The sequence below is a fragment of the Cupressus sempervirens genome, chromosome 10 (genome assembly GCF_028749045.1).
Source record: "Cupressus sempervirens isolate cs-2001-9-10 chromosome 10, ASM2874904v1, whole genome shotgun sequence".
Lineage (NCBI taxonomy): Eukaryota > Viridiplantae > Streptophyta > Pinopsida > Cupressales > Cupressaceae > Cupressus > Cupressus sempervirens.
The window spans coordinates 356,151,734-356,173,117 of record NC_143127.1 but is presented as its reverse complement, the minus strand read 5'-3'; the positions used below and the strand labels follow the sequence as shown (position 1 = coordinate 356,173,117).

At 33.1% G+C, this 21,384-nt stretch overlaps 1 pseudogene; it reads right to left on the bottom strand.

Moving 5' to 3' along the window:
- Window positions 1–3,383: 3,383 nt before the first annotated feature.
- LOC149534071 (subtilisin-like protease pseudogene) lies at window positions 3,384–5,693 on the bottom strand (annotated as a pseudogene).
- Between the last annotated feature and the right edge of the window lie 15,691 nt (window positions 5,694–21,384).

Here is a 21,384-nt window from a genome sequence, read left to right as displayed (position 1 = left end):
AACATTATATTATAATTACTATATTAATATTATTATATTCATAATCTAGTATCAATAAATTCATCATCATTAATATGGTAATAAATCTTAAGGTTTGAAATAGACCTTTTGAACATGACAGTATTCATTTTAAATTAAATGACTTGATAAGTTTCTGATTAGGGAGGAAATAAATGTTCAAGGCACCTTGAAATCCTTTTACAATCAAGTTGTGACCTCAAGATTTGGAATCCTATTAAAACGAATAGATAAATAGATAAAACCATTGGGTTTCAATATTGCATCCAAAACCATCATTATGAATTGCCACAAAAGATTAATCATCAAAATGCTACGTGAAACTATGGCATTTTGAATAGCTCCCCAAACCAACATGGGTTTAACTAGGATCCCACAACAAGATTAGGTTTTAATGGCCCATAAAACCATTACAAGGTTTTGAAAAGTTCATGAAACTTTCACTATGAGCCTCATGAGATTAATAAAATAATATTAAAAAATAACAAAAATTAGATTTTGATTTATTAAGGGATCCAAAACTATATTGGGGTTTTCAAAGTTACCACAAGCCATCAAGTTGGGTTTTGAAATGGCTCCCAAAATTAATCTAAAGTCTAGATCAAAGTTGATCATCCAAAATGTCTACAACTTTCCCAACAAACCCTTATCCACATGTATAGGATTGGATCCCAAATTAATATACGGACTAAAAAAAATCACTAGAAGGGAGAATATAATTTTTTTCCACCTAGCATTCCAATAGTTGTGTGGTGCAATGAGTATCCGAGGGTACTCTTGTTGGAGGTAAACTAGATCCTTGTAGATAACCACATAGTGGAAATACAATTCAAAAGCAAGATATGTTACAAATCATAACACTTTATTCATAAATACAATTGTTTACATGCAATATGCCTAGCTATAAGGCCTTTCGAGTTAGGGCCAAATACAACAACAATTAAAAAATAGTTTTGCAAGATCCCACAAGATCCAACTCACAGTCGTAATACTAGCTAGTCTAGTTCCACACTCTATTAGGAAACCCAAAGGAAATATCAACTTGTGCTCGCAAGCCCACCAAGAAATCTCCTAGTTCAGCAAGCCTCAACTACTAGCCCTTCAAGGTTTGCTCATAAAATTCATCCTCTTTTTCAAGCTGGATGAATATACCACACTACCTTAAGACTCCAAAAACCACCCCTTACTTATACCCAACTAAGCCACAAGTTATCCTATCCCATTAAAAATTAAAATAAACCCTAATATTAAATATTTTTATAAGCCACAATTCTGCTAAATTATTAGAAGATTATTAGTACAATATTAGTACAATCTTGTACTAATATTAACTTCTTCTTTTCACTTCTAATTTATCAGTACAATCTTCTAATAAATTTGGATTCTCACAGGTATCTGCTAAATTATTTTTATAAGCCACAATTCTGCTAATTTATTAACCAATTGAAAGCCTCTCTTGCATAGGTTATTGATACTATGTATTTTATTCTAAACCATTATTGCATAGAAGATTCCAATTTTTTGAGTTAAACCTTTAAACCAACAAGAATCCTAAAAGGTAGGGTCATAACTCAAAAGGAGTTATGAAATGCTAGAGTAAATAGAAAAACAACCATAAGGATTAAATAACCAAACATGAGAGGTGAAGTCATCCATTTTGATCCTCCAAGAATAAAGCTCCACCTAGATCTTCAACATGTTGGGATTGATGCACATAAGGTTCACCCATTAACCATTAATCTATTAATCAAAAACTATACTAGCATAAAAATGCTTGCAATAATTAAGCAGATCTGAATCGTCAAATCCTTCCATCAAGAAACTTTCTCTAAGCCAAGAATCTTCAAAGAATCTAATCCATTTGCAATAATCGGCTACATTAGCATAAAGTTTTAATTAAGGCTAGGGTTGATGTCAATTGAGTTTATGTTAAAAAATACATTAAGTTCAAGTTATTATTCAAGATAGGGTTTAGTTATGGTTAGGATTGATGTTTTGGTTAACTTATTATTAGCATTCAATTATGGCTATATTAGGGTTATATTTAAGATAAGGTTATGCATAAGATTAATACTACCTTATCATTAAAGATATTATTTTAGGTCAATACTTGAAGTTAATGTTAAGGATGATATTGTCAACTAAACTATTAACATGATTGAATTATAATTTAGCTAGACATCTAATAGTAGTTATAATAAAAAAGTATATCTAGCCTTAAATAAACCCTACAACTAAATTGAGTTTAAATTATAATAATTAATTGCAAAGCATTATTTTCCCTTTTATGCCCATGTTGGCTTAAAGGGTTGGCTATCCTTTTGCCTCATTTTAGTTATTTATGTGATTATTTTAATAATATATACATAAACATATAATCAATTATATAACTCCATTATATTTTAATAAAATAAACTAAAATTGTAAACAAATAATTGTTGATAATTAATAGATTTTTCTTTTGAATAATTGATTTTGTAAATAAATTACTTTTTATATCGACTATTTTTAATACCATTTTAAGGACATGCAAAAGTCAATAAGAATTTTATGATTAATCTAAGACAATCTAAAATTGGATAAATAAATTTGAAAAAATAAAATTAATGATATTTTAAAGGAATAGAAGACTATGATTTTTAATTAATGTTACTATTCTAAAATTATTCTTTTGACTTAAATCTCATTTAAGCTCCTATTTGAGTCCATATAGCAATTTACTTAATCATAATTATAACTATAAACTATACCTAACATTAATTGTAAATTTTGAGGGTAATAACAGAAGTATTAATACAAATAACTGAAATAATAACTAAGAGTGTCACTTTTATAATAAAATCCGTTTTCCCAAAACCGATTGATTAAGACAACAAAATATCTAATGTGTGGAGAACTTTCCTATGATTTATAATCATATTCCTAAAATTAAAACAATACTATGATATTTTTCTTATTGTAGTCAAACTCTCTATAAATTAGAACAATTTATGTTACATGTTAGAAATATCTAAATATGTTGTTGATCTTGCAAATAAAATTACATTTTCAATTTATGAAATATTTTTTTATATGCTCATATATTTATTCTAAAATAATATTTTTAATAATAATTCCGTTAATTGAAATTTGTTTAAAATTTGTACCTTTTATTTAAGAATGGAATTGTAACATCTAATATATTAGCTAGCATGCTAATATGTTTGAATTAGATATAACAATTGACCTTTTGAATTGGATGGCTTGTTTTTATTGCTGACAGAAAAAACTGAGCCAGTCACGAGCTGGTCCTGAATTCGATTACATAAATGGATATGGACATGAGACCTCCTGACTCAAAAATGGTTATTGTCATCGCATGTAATTTAGCTTGTGTCCCAGATGACGGAAACAGGGCTTCTTACGCTGTAACCATGAGCGCCGCTTGAAACCCACGTAATTGAGCCTTGCGAGAACCTTGATCTCATAGGATTAGTTTTGTTTGCTGAAAATGTGACGCTATAACTCTTCTTCTCCATCACTGCCCCAAACGATAAAGACGTTGGATTCACAATCATGTCAACCCCTCTGGGAGGAACAATGTTCACGGTGTACATGGATTGGGCAGTCCCGACATTCGTTACGGTTCTTGTCAAGGTGACAGAATAATTTAGGTTATTGAAAACCAGAGAGAAGGATGGATAATTGAGATTACCCGGAAGAGTGCTACTTTCATTATTGGAAGGGCACGCAATATTCTTGCTTAAGATGACCTGAATCTGCGATTCTGTGTAGTTCAGCCCACAGAGATAAGGAACATAATCTTTGGCGCTAAGGTCATATATAAGACCCGGATCGGCAGCTCTTTCGGGGTTTATATGTCCAGCGCCCGTAGCAAATATATCTGCCGGTGCGAAATTGTTTCCACCGTCAAGAATCGGCCCGCCATTCTTATCGAGGTGCTCTGCAGTTGTAATAAGCGCAGACTTAATGGCCGCGGGAGTCCATTCCGGGTGAACGGCTTTGAGCAGAGCAGCAACCCCGCTGACATGCGGAGTGGCCATTGACGTGCCGTACAAGATGTTGAACATCACTCTTCTGTCATCTTCACTGCTATCATGAGGATCTGGACTGAGATCCGAAGGCCAAGCTGCTATGACGGCAAATCCAGGGGCGATCAGGTCGGGTTTCAGAATTTCGGGGCTGACCGTGTTGGGCCCGCGGGATGAAAATGAGGCCACTGCGGGCGCCGAGATATTGTTGGCGTCGCCGAAGACAGTGCCTTGGAACTCAATAGCCGCCGTGGGGGTATTTGTAGAATTCATATAGGCTGCCAGGGCAAGTGCTGCCTTATTACCAAGCGTTGTTGACGGCAAGACAGGAGCGTACAATCGAATTTCCTCGTCATCGTTAACGAATATCACGCCCGCCCCTCCGGCCTCTCGAACGGCTTGACCCTGCTCCACTAGATCGCCAGGTCCGCCTCTTATGCACACCACGAGCTTTCCTTTTACTACATCTCGGTTGAGAAATTGACCCCCACAGGTATCTACCTGAACAAGGCTCAGTTCATTGGTCTGGTCGTGGCCCATGCCGTTGAAGAGTGACTCGCCGTACAGAACTGTTCCGTCTCCGAGCTTGAGATTCGCGACGAAATGTCTGTCCATGGAACTCGCGCCGACGGTCATGATCCAAGGCGCGCCGTTGTAAAGATACGACGGCTCCGTCGGCCCCTCGTTTCCTGCTGCGCAGCTCACAAAGATGCCCCTTTCCATCGCTCGGAAGGCCCCGATGGCGATCTCGTCCTCGTAAAACGGAATAGCGCCGCTGCCGAGAGAGAGCGAGAGCACGTCCACGCCCTCAGATATGGCGGCGTCCATCGCCGCCAGAACATCTGATGTCCTACATCCCCCCTCCTTGCAAACCTTGTAAACGGCGATGTGAGCACCCGGCGCCATTCCCTGCGCGGTTCCTTGAGAACTGCCAAAGAGTCCCGCATTTGCAACGAGGCTCCCCGCGGCAGTGGATGCAGTGTGAGTGCCGTGTCCGTCCAAGTCCCTCGCCGTCTTATCCTCGGTGTAAATTCTCGCTCCGATGAGTTTGTTGTTGCAACTGGACGCATTGAAATCTGTTGTGGTCTCGCAGACTCCTTTCCACCGAGAAGGGACAGCACCGGTATTGAGGTCTGGCTGAAACGAAGGGCTCTCCGGCCACACGCCACTGTCCAGCACGCCAATTATGGTGCCCTTGCCCGCGTTAGATCTCGGCCAGAGTCCCTTGCTTGAATCCAGGCCCAGAAACTTTGCAGAATATGTTGTCTGCAAGTGCAGCATTCTATCAGGATACGCATCCACGAAACCTGGGATCTCTCGCATCGCCTCAATTTCTGATTTTGTTAGTCGGGCGGAAAATCCAGTCATGACATTCTCATACGCGTGCAGTAGATTTTGACTAGAACTTCCTCCTCGCTCTTCTTCCGCTGCTTCTTTGGGCAAAAACGATGAATACCACATCCTCAGCTCCTCAACGCTATGTGGACTTATGTCCGGCTGCTCCACACGAACGATATAGATCCGCGATTCCTCGCTTTCCTCTGCAAAAACATCTGGATCGGACATAAGTATTACGGTCGCTATTATCACGAACAGGAGCTTCTTCATCTGTCCATTAAACGATCTTCTCGCCAGAATGCCCATCTTAGATGATGCCCAGAGATATTCAACCCAATGGATAACAATGCGATCTAGGTCTCTGTTAGTTATGCACCTCAAAAGCTTCCAGCGGTGTAAAATGCCAAATGTTTGAATCAGTAATCTTGTTATAACACACCAACCTTCCTATGGGCATCCCCTCACAGTTTGGGCTACGATATTAGCTGGCTTCGTAACAAGTTTTACTGATTCTCTCGCCATACATGTCCCTGACCAATTTTCTTTGCCAACTTTCCTAACTTTACAGTACCTATTATCTCTGCATTAACACGCGCCATTTTACGAGATCGTCTTATCTTTCGTTTTTGCGTTTTTGTTATTCCCACAATATCCTAGAATTCGTGGAATGTCCTCTTTTTCTGATATTTTCTTCGTTTTCGATTTAACAACATTGTTCTTCTAATACTTTGGAATATATTTATTCTTCCCTTATTTAGAGATATATTTGAAGGGAAATAAAAAATATTCTATTCAAATAAATTTTTGGAATTGAGAACAAATACGTAAGAAATGTATAAAAATCTCTGCAATAGCTGTCTTCTTAACAAGTTCGATTGATCCTCTTCCTTCTGTTTTAGAAAATTGTTATTATACAAATATCGCAGAATTAGTGGAATTATTATCCAAATATCTTAGAGGTAAATAAAAAACTATCATAATGAATTATATCAATCAAAAAAATCATAATGAAATAAATTTTTAGAATTGTTTACAAATATGTAAATTTTTGGAGTTGTTTACAAATATGCATGTAAGGAATTTAGATTAATTAATGAAACAATTAAGTATATATGTTTTAAAATTAAAAACACGTCATAATTTTTGTATTATTTCAGAATTTTTTAACATTTTTCTTTTTTAAGATTTATATTTGCAGAGAAATAAAAATTATATTGAAATAAATCGCAAAAATTGAGAACAAATATGTCACATGATCAAATAAATAATGAAATCAATAGATACATGTTTTAAAATTAAAAAAAACATCATAATTTTTTGTATTAATTAGTTTTTAAACATTTTCCCTTTTTAAGACAAATTGACAAATTGACCTTAATGTCAACAATCTCCCCATTTGGCATTAGTGACAAGAACACTTATCAAACCAAAATGTAAATTCTTGAAATTATAAGTCAAAAACTTCATTTATCAACATTTCGTGTCTTCAACTCGATTTTGACTTCATGTTGATGTAGCTCAGTAAATTACGATATTTTTATATTTTTTCAAAATTTCATATTTCTTGCTTATTTGTACATTACTATACTACTCCCCCATACATATATCTCTCCTATACATATATCTAGAGTATGATAATCTTCTCTATATACATATATATACTTCTCCCCCTTTACCAATAATATCCTCCCCCATTTTGACATAAATGCCAAAGGTGTACAAAATCTACAAGTTCATAGAAAAATGTGACAAGAAATCAGAATGTACTTTCAGAATTAGTACCATAGTATTGTTCAAATTCTCTTGCAATACCTTAATTGCATGGTTAAGATTGTAATATAATCTTAATCATAACTATAATCCTAATCTTAATAAGAACCCTAATCTTAATCATAATCCTAGAATTTATAGCATGGTAAAGATTGTAAGGTATATATCATGGTTAAGGTTAGTGTAAAGGATTAAGAAAATATTAGTGCAAGGCTTGATTGAATAATTGAGGTTAGTGTTTAGGTTCGAAAAGTGATGGATTTTGGTTAGGGTTCAAGGTTAAGGTTATGGTTTGAATCATGCTTAGCTCTAGGGTTAGGGTTAGATTTTTTTTATTAGTGATTGAACTATAGCATTAATCCCAAGATCGTGATATTAATACTAACCCTAATCCTAGATGCTAAATCCTATGGTTCTAACCCTAACCCTAAACATTTAATAATATTCATATGCCAACCTATACCCTAATACTAATATTGACAACCCTAGATCTAAAATACTAAAGTCTAATCCTAGTCCTAATCATATTGATTGAACACTAATCCTTATTACTTAATCATAACCTAGATGTTAAATGTTAATTATAACATTATTCCAAAATTCTAACCCTTATAAAGAATCTAACCTAACATAATATTATAATCCTAAAATATAAATTTTAGATGCTAATCTAAATCCTAATTCTAAAATTTAAACCAATAAACCTAAATACTAAGGTAAACCATAATCATAAATGTTCAATCCTAATACTAAATGGCCAACCTAATCGTATATTCTAATAATCTAAATGCTAAATCACAATCCTAATTGTAACCTAGTACTAATTATTATATGAATCCATATCTTAAACCTAATCTTAATGATAACTATAAATATGTACTATGTCGAACTCTAATCCTTATTCTAAACCATAATCCTAAGCCTTGAGAAATTCTAACCCCATTCCTAAATCCTAAGTGTTATGTTTATTGTTCTAGGGCCATATAGTTAAGGAAAGGCTTAAAATTATCATTGGGGTCAGAATTTATGTTAGACTTATAGTTATGATTAAAAATATGATTAAATTTAGAATTGTGATTAGGGCTTAGATATAGCTAGCATTATGGCGGGGATTATTTTTATGACTAATGCTTAGGGTTGGACTTAGGATTATGTTTAGGGATAAGGTTTAAGATGACGGTTAATATGTTGGTTAATGCTAGGGTTTATATCATGGTTAGCATTTGGCTTATTAATAAGGTTAGAGATAGACATGTGGGTAGGGTTAGTGCTTAGGGTAAGGATTATGGTTAAAAATGGGGTTTACGTCATGGTTAGGGATAAAGTGAGTATTAAGGTTAGCGAAGGATTAAATTTTTGGTTAGGAATTATGATTTGGGTTTTAGGGTATGTGTCATAGTTAGAGATAGGGTTTGGGATATTTTGGTTAGAAGTTTAATAATTATCAATAGGGTTAGGGTTTTTGGTTAGAAGTATAATCAAGGTTAATGTTTTAATTAATGATCTTTTAGGGTATTTGTGTGAATTGTACTTTAGGTTAGAGTTAGGGTTGGGTTTTGATAACATGTCATGTTAGATTTGGTGCTATTCATAAGGTTAGAATTATGATTAAGGTTAGGGCTATGGTTAGGGTTCTCATTACACTTTGATTAAGGTTGGGGGAATATAATCAAGAAATTTTAATTCCTTACTATTGATTTATTTATTGATTTGTAATGTAAGGATATAGATATATTTTCCCCTTTACATGTGAACCATATTGATTCACATTAAAATAGCTCATAAAAGATTATCGATAATAGAAAATGATTTTATTTTTTCAAAATTTTGTAAAACAAATAATTTTGGTAACTAATTTTTTAAAGAATAATAAATATATTTTTAACAATAATACTATTATGATTAAAAAAATGAAAAAAAAAAAATATTAATTTATTTAAGAGTTTTTAAGTCTAAAGAAATTTAGAAACATTTTAATTTTTTTTGTATACTTTTCTAAATATTTTATAGATTTATCCAAAATCAGATGTAGAGAGATATTATTTTCCATTATTTTAGAAGCATCCAACTTCTATGTTTTGATGTTTTAAATTAAGAATAAAAATATGTCCACTTCGCACTATTTAGAAACATATAATTTCTGTAGTTTGATATTTTGAATGTAGAACAAAATTATTTTCTTGTAGAAAAGTACAAAATAAAATAGAAACATTCTAAATAAAAATCAGAGTTTTAAAATAATTTTGCATGTTTAAAGTCATGCTTTTATATTATTTTACTAAAGTTGTTATATATTTCTTGATATTCAGACAAATTATATATTCTTAATATAAAACACCAATTTTAAGAATATGCTCAACATGAAATCACCATCCAAAGAAATAAATTATTGCAAAGTGTTATAATAAAAGCACATTAGAATTTGATTTAAGTAAAAAAATTCAATAATTGTGGTTCCATAGTACAACTCATATGGAACATTTATAACAGAAGGAAGCTAAAATGAGAACCCGAGAAAGCTAAGGTTTTTAATAATGAACTATAGAATACTTAGAGATTTACTACATGCAAATCATTTTAAAATGATTAAAAAAGTTAAGTTACCTTAATAAAACCTTTCAAATTTTGTTGCATACAGATCATTTAAAATCATACAAAGCATAGTTTTTCAAATATATATAAATTGACCACAACCAAAAAGAGACCAAATAAACACTAGCCAACAACAAAAACCATGAACTAGTAGCAAAGCACCACACTAACAATCCCAGCAACCAATCTAAACCATCAACTACCAACTCGCAAACACAATCCAACACCATCAGTTTCAAGCACACTAAACATAGGGACCTAATACACACCAGCTCAAGTCAACATAACAAAGGCCAACCAATTACTTTTGTGTCTCCTTGAGATGATCCATCACGTATAACTTGGGGGGATGAAAAGGCCTCGTCTCATTCAACCCATGGGAGGCCTCTTGATTATTTTATTCCTTTTAAGAAGTCTCCTCCTTGCACTTCCTCTTTGAAGATCTTTCCTCAAGATGGGCCTTCAAATTGTTGATGTATTCCTCCACTTTGGCTTGCACTAAATTGTTTTGGGAAACAAACTTGTTCATTTATTCCCCAAGGTTATCCTTAGCATTTTTAATAGCTACCAAGGCACCTAGCATTTCATTTGTTTCTTCCTTTGAGAGAGCTTTATTAGAACACTTGTTTCTCTTATTAATTCTCTCCCTTATCAAAATGGATGAAAATATCCAATAATGTTGATTTCTAGTTACAAAAATCATGACCAAAGTATGTCAAGCTTCAAAATCTAAATTATTTTTTAGGTTTTTACTTAAAACTCATATGGGTAACATAACATAATGCTAACCTCTATTACTATAAAACCATCCAATTTTTTTCATAATAAAGATAGTCATTAACTATATTCTATTCACACTTTTTTAACTGTTAATTGTTTATTCTAATCATTGTTGTCAACCTATGGTGCACATTGATAATTTTATGAGTTTCATAAATGTGTAGTTAATATTGTTATTCTTATCGATCCTCTATGTACACAAAATGTTCTTAGTATATGGGAAGTTGAAATATGTAAGAAAAAATATTTGATGTTTGATATGGTAGAATGTGTATTTGGACTCCTATATTTGATGATACAATGCTATACTAATGTCTTGTGGTGATGGTAAGTCATTCTACATGTAATATATTAGAAAGGTGTCAAGCATAGGAAGCTAGTAGATGTAGGAAATAGCATCAAAATTCCTTATTATAGATTCCTTTATATTTCTTAGGATAAGAAATTGGTGAATTATGGTTTAGGTGTTATTATAAATGATTTGTGAATGTCGACTATCCTAGTTTTTAGCCCATCAAAGTTTGGTGATTAAAGTTACAATTTTATATTTGCTTTTGAATAATTTGCGTTTTATTAGTAATTTTTAAATTTATTAATGCTATGGCTCATTGTTAAAAATGTTGTGGACTAGTCAATAGAATGCTTCATGTTGATGTTTCTATATGTATAATTAATAATCAATCTTTCGATTTGGGATTTAGATTTTTGGTACGAGGTAAAATAGATCAACATGAGAGGACATTGAAATGAATATTATAAGGAATGGTACTATATGTGTTCAATTTTTTCTTGCCTTATTTTGATATGTTTGTATAGCTAGAAGTAGAAGAATGAGCATTTACTCGGGTATTTACAAAGTGTCAGGACAGTGTACACTATGGAAGCACAATTAGAAGAGGAGGAAAAATTATAACAAATTTTTTTACTCACCTCAAATCAAAGATGGATGTCTCAAATATTAGTTTATTTAAATAAATTTTAGTATAATGTTCTACTATAAATTCACAACCTCTCAATTATATTAGGACCAAAATCCTTACAACATCTAGGTGATCTTGTGATTTTGTAAAATAACTTATCCAAACTTAAACATATTTGATTTTCAATTTATTAATAACAATATCGCAAAGTCAAAGGAGACCCTTCCTAAGTATTTTAATCTTCGAACAAAATCTAAAACTCCAAGTTGTAGGAAAAAGCAAAGGCAAGCTTTTGATTGTAGAGTTGAGTGAAGCAAAATAGAGGCTATGGAAAGGGGAAAAAAAGAGAATGTCCAAATTACAAAGAAATAATGACTAATTCTAAAGTTGCAAGTGAAGAAGAGGTGAATAGTCTAGAAATAGAGGAGGATGGTGAGAGCAATTACTTTGGTGGGTCGGTTGAGAAAATGTTCCAACCACTAAGAATATGACCTTCCCCTATTTTAATCCATTCAGAGGAAGTTAAAGAAAGTATGCAGACAAGTGAAGATGAGAATGCCAAGTGAAGATTTCTGGGAAGATTGTACTGATAAATTAGAAGTGAAAAGAAGAAGTTTATCCAAATTTACCATTTCCCAAATTATCCTTTTTCAATTAAAGTTGGGAATAGATATTATAGATATAGAGGAGGCTGAGATAGACATTTCAACTTTCGAAGAAATTGAACTTGCAAACCTTGTCATAGATTGGGATTCTATGGAAGAAGATGATATTCTTCAAAAACCAACTAATGTGATTGAAAAGACAAAGTCTTGGTTGAAATTGAAAAAGGGAACCTGTGCTAGCGTCAGGGTTGATTTTTTTTCTAATATTGGTTTCCCTACTACAGGTAGTAGAAGGTCATCAAGAATTTCTAAGAAAAAGTTTCACAATCATCCCCTTGTGCAAAAAACCTATTCCAGTAGAAAGACCAAAATGTTAACTCCATCAAGCCCTCACCAAGTTATTCAAGTTGACAATGAGAAAGAAAAAGATCAACGTGAAGAACTCATTGATAATAGCCAGAGGGTTCAAATGATTGTGGGTTCATCTCCTCCAAGGCTACAGACTGTAACTACTTTGGAAGGGGTTGTTGGATCACAACAGGATGTTGTATCTCCTAACTAGCTTGTGGCCTCGATGAATAGGGAAACAAGTTTAGTTCTACTATCTTTTCTTGTTGATGATATTGTGAGTAAGTACACTAATAAGGCTTCCAAACCCAAAATGACCAAAAACATTACTCGGATAACTTTTGATAGTGCAACTAGGAGGAGCATTGCTGAGGTAGCTACTTATAATCATAAAGAGGGAGCTAAAAAATTGCATTTGAGAAATTTTGAAGTTACGCACATAGATTTAGAGGTAATGAACTATGAGACAAAGGAACACTGGAGAGAGGTGTTCACAAAATAAATTGTGTTGCAATCACAAAAAGAAGGAATTGAGAAGAAAAGGCTAAAAGCCAAAAATAATGCAATGGCTGAATATATAAACTCATTGAAGGAACAAAGTTTAGTTCTTGGTAATCAATCACAAATTACCTTCGATTCCAATGCCCCTGAAAATCAATAGCTATTAGAGGATTTGAAGAAAGGAAAAATGATGATGTTTGTAGTATCTAGTTGGATGAGCCTCGTAATGAGCCAAGTTGCCAAAGTCATGCGAAATTTGCATGAGATTGCTTCCCTAGCAGGGGTTGCTCTTGATGAATCTTATGTTCAATCTGGGACATGGAAAGCATAAGTTGAAAAATTATTAGCCATGGTGTCTCAACTAGTGGAAGTAGAAGAGTTTGGACCAGAGAAATTCCTTGAAGAAAACTCATTGCAACATGTATATGCAAGTCTGATTCAAGTTTTGAGGAAAAACATTGCTAGAGAGAGTCCAACTATACTTCTGGGATTTCAAGGCATTTTTGGAGTAAGTAGGAAAATATTTCTAGTGCATTGGTTCACCTCTACCTAACCTCCTTAAAGAAGGAGGCTTTCATGTAGAGACAATGGTCAAGCAACATGAAGAATGTATGAAGTCTATAAAAGACAAAATTGATCTTACATCGTTTGACTTCTCCAAAGTGGCCAAGAGTGAAGTGATGTTAGGAACCTACACCTTGCAACTACCAAGTTACTTGGACACTATAAATAAAATGAAGCTAGACAAGGATATTTGGAAAAACCACCTTCAAAGCATCAATAATCTGAACACGATCACCATGACTAAATTTATGAATGCATTTAGGATATGGAAGCTAGTGTGTGGGTAGGGTGATGGTGAAGATGTTGAAGACAATGAGGAGGAAACCACTTGACCAATCAATGGCTATTTTATGCTTTTTGTTAAATTTTCTTGAAATTTTTTTTAGTTATGATTTCTATCAGTTAAATTTTGGGTATGTGTACCCTATTTTTAATGTTGGTTTTCATAACTACTTCTAACTATCCAAGAATCAAGTTTTTAGGGAGATTCTTGGATAGCTTTTTATTTAAGTTTAAAACATAGTAGTGCTATGGGTTGGCATTTTTTGATGGATATCATGTTGTGACCAATTTCCTAAAGGCTTTAGTGTTATGAAAATTCTCTAAGTTTCTCTAATATCATATATGAATAGTATTGTTCTTTTTGAAAGGAAATGGTTGAATGTTCAAAGATGTAAGCTTTATATTAGTTCATTATTGATTTTGTATTGAATTAGTATTGAATTATTGAACAATTCATTATTTGCTAGATATTTCTCCCCTCGTGGTGATTGTATTTTAAGTTTGTTTATTTTCTAGAATGTGATTCATAGAGAAACTGTGTGTTCTCTTCTTTGTATGCATTTATTTTTTAGCATATTGTTATTAATTATATTTTTCACCCTATCCAAGAGTATATGGGAAGCCTTATTAATTTCAAGTTAAAAATAATCTTCTTTTGAAAAGTGGTTTTGATTAAAAATCCAATAAGGGAGTTGAACCTTACTTAAATTCAAAGAGGAATTGTGAATGTAAAATTTCCTCAACTATTGGGAAGTTTTATTTGACTTATGAACTTGGGCATAGAATCTTTTATTATTTTTATGTAAATTAAAAGAAAAATTTGTTCACAAAGAAATACGAAGAGATGGACACTACTAATCTATTTGAAAATGGAGACTCCAATGAATTTAATGCAACAATTGTGGATTTAATGGAAAAGAATAGAACTCTAGTTGAAGAGATCATAAATGTTAAAATAGAGCAAGAATCACAAGCCATATTACTATGTGAGGTGACTAAACAAAAAAAGAAAGATATGGAGGAAAAAGTCATGATTGAATATGAAAAAAGAATTTTGACTAGCAGACTTGAAGATAAATCATTAGGGGCAACTAGGATTGGTAACATGCAATTAGAAACTTTGGGTCACATAATGAAGGTAAACCATGAACTGAACGCCAAAGACATTGACATAATAAAAATGAAGTTGTAGAATGAACACTTGAGCAATGATCTGAAAAGGGAAAAGGATTTTTTTGAAAGATTCAATAAACCAAATGAAGCTATCAAATCTAACAATGATACATCTGGACTAAGGTACACAAGTACTAAAGAAGGAGAATCATCCAAAAGTGTTGAAGAAAGAGGTAACAAAGGCAAGAACTCAAAACCTACTTGTCACAATTGTGGTAAGAAAGGACATACTACCAATGTGTGCAGGAGAAAGACTATAAATTAGAATGTTAAGCAGAAGAGCATGGGTCACTACCATAAGTGCAACAAACAAGGTCATCAAGCACATGAATTCAGAACCAAGACCATGGACACTCAAAGATTTGAAGGATACTATTATAACTGTCAAAAAAATGGTCATAGAGCTTTTTAGTGTAGATCCAAACCCATGTGGTCATCAAACAAGAAAATAGAGGTAAAGAACAATGGTAACTCTTATAATTGGGATTATAATACAAGGTATAGTTGTTACTAATGTCAAGAGTATGGACATGTTCATAAGAACTGTATTAAAACACACTTCAAGAGTGACTACAAAAGGTGGTTGAGTCAAACCACATGTTTTTGTTGTTTGAAGACTCGTCACATCAGTCGATATTATCCAACAAGATCAAAGGCACCAAGTTGTGAGTCTACCAAAGGCAAAGGCAAGGCATGCATTGAAAATGTTAGAAATGAGATGAACAAGACATGGAAGAGAAAGGAGGATTACAAAACATAAAGTATAGATGGGATCACTTTGCCCAATGGGTCAGGTGATCACACCTCATCAAACTAAAAAATCAAGAGGTATCTGGGATTGATATTTAAAATGTTATACAATACATCAGTTCCAAGGACCTAACTCTAAAAAGATTACATATGCATGAATAAAGATGTAAAGTGTTATTAGAAATCAAGGAAAAATCTTTAAGTTTTGTCAATTTTTCATGTTACTGCCAAGCATGAAAAGTCTCCTATGGATGATAAGTAAAATATTTGTCAATGTCAAGCTAACAAAATTGGTTGGTTCAGACCGAGCTCATAATGATTGCCGAATGAATGGAAAGACATGTTGATGTCGAGTGAGCCATAAATCATTTGATGTCAAGCTTACAGCTATGTAAGCACTTAACACTAATCATAGTGTTTTTGAGGGATATTATGGTCAATTTCTTCTTATTTAACATCATTTAAATTTTAGAAAGAAAGTGAAGAGCTAAAGGAAATCTGGAGAATACCATCTAAAATGCTTGTAGAAGATTTGAATGACTATTCGACACTATTTCATCATGATTTGTAATGTGTTTATTGTATGCTAAGTTATACAGTTTATAATTTCATAAACCCTAGATTTATGTGATGGTGTCTAGTTCTTCAAAAGAAAAGGGTCTAGAGGGAAAAGAGGTCTTAAATGTTTAGTTAACTAGCAATTCCATTAAATAACCTATTTTCAAGGCTATTGTAGATATGGCATATAAATAGGATTGCTCTGATGCATTGTCTATGATACAACCATGAGTTTTAATGATTCAAGATGTTAGAAATTGTTATACTTATAAGATTGGAAGTATATGTGACATGGAAATTAGAGAAGAGTATGGAAGACTATGTGAAAATGGAGCTTTTAAGGAACAATACAACATTGTTGAGAAGAAAGGGTTAACTCATGTGCTAGATTTCCCAAATGTTTCCAAAACTAAATGGATTAGGATTGTCTTAAGAAAAATTCATGATAGGCCAGTATGGATAGAGAATGGGTCGATTAAAATTTAAAAAAAAATTATTCATGGGGTAACAGGGTATCTGACCCTAGATAAGCCAAAAACTATGAGAAGTGAGTCAAAGGAAGTTATTGAAAAGAACATAGGAACCGTATGGAACAAAAGGGGTATGACCATTGATACAATCACAAATCCCCTAATAGATTTTGTATTGAGGGTAATAGAACATAAGTTTTATTAGTCAAGAAGATTAAATAGTGTACCTTGAATTATAGTGGACATGGCCTAAAAAATTGTCAAGAAAGATCATAATTATGATCCTGTCAAGTTACAGTTACAACAATTAATTGAAAACCTAGGAGCAATAAGGAAAATAAAGAGTTCTCAATACAAATTTGGATATATTTTGATATGTATTCTATTCTATGTGTAGAATACATTTCCAACATTTGGCAAGGTTGAATGGAAGACAAATAGATCAATTGCAATATAGACAGGAGAGTTCATTGAACAATTAGGAAATAACTTTGAGTTAGTAATGGCTAGTTATCTTGAAGATTTCAAACAATCTATGAAGAAGAGATTAATGATTCCAGTCTCATTAGTGGAGAAACATTATGATGATGTTTGCTTCCTGGTTGACACTCATCATTCATATGTACAAGAAACAATTCCTAGAATGAGATGGCTAAGGTTATTAGGATATGAGATAAATGTTGATGAGGCCTCTATAGAAATCACACCATTACTTGCAGAATAAGTGAAAAAAGAAGCCAAAACATTTAATAACTATGAATAGGCCAAATCTAAAATCACTATGGACTTGAAGACTACATCTGTAATAAAGAAGAAGAATAAATTGGTGAAGAAACTAAAATAAAAATTTGGTTAAGGAGCTGAGGAAGATGATGAAGAAGAAGAAGAAGAAGAAGAAGAAGATAGATACGTTCAAACACCACTAGCTCTAACAAAAGGTCAAGGAGAGGATTAGCAGGAAGAGGAGATAGAAATTCCAAAAGGTGTGGAGGGAGAAGAAGTCAAGGAAGCACCTAATCCTATTGACAAAAAGAAAAGAAAGGAAAAGACACCTGTAGTGACAAGACCAAAGAAGGTTGCAAAACCTAATCAACCAAAAACAACAACACCTACCACAAGGGCTAGTACAAGAGTAACTACACAGAAGGCTAAAGAGATAGCTAAACCTAAAGAGAAAGAAGGTGGATCACAAAAACGACCAAGAAGAAACTATGTTACTCAGGCTAAATCTGATAAGGAGAAGATTGAATCTGATGACAATAGCCGATTCCAAGAGGTGAGTCATAGTCCCTCCTTGGACTTAGATAAATTATGTGTGAACATTAGAAACAATGCTGACTTGTCAAGTTTCTCTCACATTGATTTTGATAACCTTGGAAAGACTGAGAATATTAAAGTAGAGGAGACAATAAATGCCATGACGGCTACTTTTAAGAAAACTCTTCTAGAAATTTCCAACTCCATCCCTAAGAGTTTATATGATAGAGTTGAGTAGAAATGGCACTATTGTTTAGACATAGAGAAGAAAATTAGGAAGATGAACCTCACTCAAGTTATGCCAAAACTTAGTAATGCAAAAATGTCTAAAGCCATAAATAAATATGCTATGATATTTGTATCTAAGTATAGGTAGGTCATTTAGAATAATATAGAACAAGATAGATGATGTTGTAAAGAAGTCAAAACAAATGTGGAAGATTACATATGGACTAGAAATAGTCAAAGATGATGAACAAGAACCTATTGAGGTAGAAGATGATGAAGAGGATAACAATGAAGAAGGTACATTTCAGGGAGGCACTGATATGAATATAGATGATAAAACAAAAAATAAGCAAGAGAAACAATGAGAACACAATGTACAAGATACAAAAATGCCAAGTGCTAACCCTCCATAAGTGTAAGTACTACAACTATCATAGTGAAGGATGTTTCTGATCCTACTAATGAGAACATCAATCCCCTAATAGAAGAATATTTGAAAAGGACACTTGACTAATCCACGCTACAAGCCAAATTATGTCACAAGGATATATTGGTAAGTGTAGATGAAATTCAGAAGTTAGAATTTATGACTGTAGGAGAGGAAGTTAAAACACAAGACACACCTATAGTCACTCCTCAAGTGATAAGTGTACAACCTTCACTGCACTTAGTTGTATATCAAAGGAAGGATAGAACAAGATGCACTATTAGTACACCCATGGAAAGCACTCTAGTCTCACAAAATGTTCAAGGACCTAAAAAGGACAAGGTTGAGATAGTTGGACAAGATAAGGTGGAAACACCAGTCAATAATGGGACACTAAGTCAAATAGGTCAAATAGATGTGCCTGCACCTCTAGCACAAGTTCAAGGTGCAATTAATATCGAAAAGGTAGAAAAGGACAATCTTGAAGAGACAAATGCATCACCCAAGCCAAAGGAACTCAAAGTACTTTGAGCATTGATAATATTTCCAGAATCAGGAACTCCTTCCAGTCAAACTCTTTAGAGGCTGAGCATAGATGCAATACTTTTACAATTTTTAGTGGCAAGTCCTAGCTCATCAAAGGAAAAAGAGGTAATAACTTATGGAGATGTTAGTCAAGATGAAGAAATTGGATTACAAAAGTGTGATTATGCAGCAATAACAATTGAGCAGATGGGTATACCTCAAGAGGCCCTAGCAAGAAAGAAACACCAAGAACTGCTCAAAAGGGAGCATACCCAGAAGCAAGCTTTGATTGAGATCAAAGAAATTTTATTAGATGCATTCATTCTACCTACTCAAGATGAAACAAATCCAATCATTGAACAATTGACCAACATAGTTGAAAGAGTAAGTGATACAGACCTAGATACTAATGAAAAATTATTAGAATGGTCTGAGAAGAAGTTTCAAACTAAAGTGAGTGAGAAGATATCTAGTAAAATAGCACTAACACAATTTGCATTGACTACTAAGATAGAAAGTGTAAATAATGTATTAGAGAACATTTTGTCCTTGTACACCAAATTGTGTAGTCCTACACTCTTCACACAAGAGATAAGGAATCACATCCTGAGCTTAGAAATTCACATGCAGTCATTTGGAGCCAAATTGTTCATGACTCTAGCTCAAAGTGAGAAACATTTCAAGACCCTCTTGCAAACCCAAAGTTAGTTAGCAACACTACAAGCAGATGAAGCCAACATAAGGGCTAAACCAATTAGCATCCAGTCGACATTGACTCCTCACATGGAGATTTTACACAAGGAGCCAGGCTATGCAGAAACACTTACCAAGAAAGACCCCAATATTTCTACATTAGAGGCTTAGTACACCTTGCTACCGAGCTATCCATCCAAATTAAGTCTTTGGAGGTAGCTTGTGATAATTGGGATGTAACTCTTAAAATTATTCTTAAGGTCCATAAATCTTTTTTGGACAAAAACACTATTAGTGTATAACCCGTTGACATCAGTGTCAAAAAGGGGGAGTAAGAGCTGAGGGTGAGCATAAAGAAAGAAATAAAGAGAAGAGCAAGAATTGGGGAGTAAGAGAAAGCAAGCAGAAAATAGAGAAAGAGTATTAGTTGAGGCAAACCTACTTAGCAGGAGAAAGAATTTGAAGATTTTGATATAGAATAAAGTACAAAATAGATCAAACAACTCAAGGGAAGTTATAAGGGTATGTGCAGGATCATGGTGTGCCAAAAAGTGGCAATCTGAAAAATATGTAGTTCTGAAATGCCTCAAAGAATTTCAAAATCTATTCCAACTTTTTTCCCACCCATCCTGATACTAAATGAAAATAGTTAATACCTTTATAATTCCTACTATATCTTTCGATACCAATCTTATATGGTCATCTTTAAAACATCTCAAAAATGTGTTTTTTGCATGTTCTTATGTGTTTTTTACTTCAAGCATGTAGCTGACATCTTTTTTAAACCAAAATTTGATGTAATGAAAAGGGTTTCTTAAGAATGTTCTTAGCTTTTCATAAATGTAAGGTTTGTCAAATTACGAGTTTAGTAAGTAATTATTACTTATTTTCTAATGGAGTTAGCTGCAAAGTGTTGATTGACATACTAGTTGAAAAATAGCTATAACTTTCAAACCTTATAAGTTTGTGAAATCCAAAAGATGCATCACATTCTATGCTTCAACTAGTATAAGAAAAAAAAAAAACTTAATTTTGATTTTTTTTGAACTAGTTAAGGTGGTCAGACACGGGAGTTTTTTAATTCTGAAAATAGTATAGTAGAAAATTCATAATTAATTATTTATTTGGAATAAAAATTCCCAAAAATATGTGTCACATCTAGGCATGAGTCTAATTTTTATATCTAAAATTATATTTAAAAATATTATCATTTCATTATGATTAAGGTGGTCAGACATACACCTACTTTTTATTTTTGCCCTAAAATTTTTGTAGTACTGCATTAAAATCCAAACTTTTGGCCAATCAAATATTTTTTTCTCTAGATAAGGCCTTGTATTTTAGAAACTAGATTCAATTTTCTACAGATTATTTTCTTACAACTTTTTGATATAAAGTCTAGAACCACTTTAAAATTATGTGGCAAGTTGACATAACCCTGATTTGTTGGTTTTTCACTGCCACTTAAGGCCATAGTTCGGTACACCATGATCTTGCACATACCCATAATATTTTGAGGTATAAGTCATGTTGTAAACATTTTGATATTTTGAA